This window comes from Pteropus vampyrus, unplaced genomic scaffold (assembly GCF_000151845.1).
Source record: "Pteropus vampyrus isolate Shadow unplaced genomic scaffold, Pvam_2.0 Scaffold160, whole genome shotgun sequence".
Classification (NCBI taxonomy): Eukaryota; Metazoa; Chordata; class Mammalia; order Chiroptera; family Pteropodidae; genus Pteropus; species Pteropus vampyrus.
Window position 1 is genome coordinate 1,428,023 of NW_011888941.1, and position 2,107 is coordinate 1,430,129.

A 2,107-nucleotide genomic window follows, 5' to 3' on the forward strand; every position below is an offset into this window, starting at 1 on the left:
TCTAAGACATCGGTCAGGTCCAGATTGGCCTCTAACACAAGGTGTGCAGTCCTGGGCTTTCCGAGGAATCCTCATATATGATGGATGGGTATTTCAAGCTTTTCTGAGCCAGTGCTTATTTTAAATGCATTTAATTTAATGCTCAGATTAGAGACAGAGGACCTCTCTTGAGTGCAACATATAAACTTAGCATCACCTTGCCATCTGGTTGAAATATGTTGCCTCCCCTGAGCATGAACCCCAGTGGCAGATGAGAGCTGTGTGTCAGACGATACCTCCCCCCACTGGTAATTGTTTTCTTAGGTACTTTCCATTCCCAGTTCTGCGATACCCCGTGGTGTTTCTAATTTTTTCATACAAAATAGAGAATTCTTAGAACATTAGTTCCAACCCAATTCAATTTTGAAAACAAATATTAGGCATAAGGAGGTGAAGTTTGTGGATTTTTTTTTTTTCAACTTAGGGAGTTGTAATTCCAAAAATGCCAAGAATTTTAAAGTTGCTCATTAAGACAAAAAAGAAAAATGATTTGTTTTTAACTTGAATTAGAGCATAGAAAAGCACAAACAGTAAAGCACTGACTGCCGTCTAGAGATAACAGCACAGGACGATTTGCTCTTGTCACAGGGGTGGAGAGTCTGTTCTTGACCAAGTGAGAACTCTTACAACTGCCGGCCCAGTTCGGGTGTAAGAGGCCAGTGCAGGCCTTGCAGAATCCTCCTGTGTGGTGATGCCGCAAGAGGGCTCTGGAGCCCAGAGCTGTTGTGATGGCACCTTGATGGAACTGCCGGTACCCGCTTGTGAAATGTGTTTAATAAAGCGATGGTGGATACTGGAGCCAATAAGCCACAGTGTGCTGCTGCAGAGCAGCAGGGTTAGCTGCGCACTCCGACCGGGTAGCAGAGTAGGGCTGGTGGGCTGTTAGTGCCCCGAATGGATCTGGTGCTGCTTTCGTGCTTTCCAGAGACCCAGTGCTGCAGGCTGGTTTTGGCCTCTCTCTGCTGTGGGGCAGGCAGTGACTTCCAGGGAAGGTGCCGGTTGAGGGAGGCGGCAGTGGCATCAGGAAGCCCCCCACTGCAAGATTGGCTACATAATCTGTGGAGTCCAGTGCAAAATGAAAACGTTTAGAGCAGAGCACTAAACCAAGTGCGGTTCCTTTGAAGTGTGGGCCCCTGTATGACTGCACAGGTCACACAGCTGCCCCAGAGTTAGCATCTCTTCTTATCCTTATGCCAAATCTGTGTTGGAGAGGAGACTGTCCTCTATCAACCTGAACCATCATTTTATCATAATAAAATTAAGTGAAAATGAACAAGTTGCATTGTTTCAGCTTCTTATATTTCAGTGAGAAGAAATACCTAGAATTCCACTCATAGGCTACAAACTCCTTCACAGTGAAATAAGTATTAATGAGAAATACTAATGCATATTTTCTGATGGCCACTTACAAATTCACAAAGTCTTAGACCTTTTACTTGATAAAGCTAATTATCCAACGCCACTTGCATAAATGGCATGGCATATATATTTCTCTGGTTGGATTTCGGTTTTGTAAATCTTAAGTTTCAAAACAGAAAACTGAAGCTCCGTTATCACTTTTGACTGATCACTATAGTTTGAACTTAAGGTGTAACTTTGTTGATTCAAGAAAGGAGGTTTTTTTTTCTTCCTTCGTTGCACTGCCTGATACATTGGACTACAGATATGACTGGACATAAGGATATGCACATTAAGGACTCCAAGGTCAAAACTCCTGTGCACTGTCCCCATCTGTCCCCTCTCTTCCACTTGGTAACTAACTCAGTGCACATTTGCCATTTCCCAAATGGACAATGCTTTTTAAATTTGTCCTTAGTAACCTCCCAAGAAATAAAAATCCTAAAAACCCTTTGGACACTGGGATGGAAGACAACAGAAGGTCACTGATGACTTTTAAGTGGGGCTGAGATCTGATGCGCAGTTTAGGAATGTCCCGGGTCTCTGCAGAGAGTGAACGAAATCAGGGCGAAACGGTTGTATGAAATTTGAATCCATGAGGGTCTCACAAGCTATTCAGGTGGAGGGACCTTGAGACTTCAACCAAGCCACTGGCAGAGGAGGGGTGATG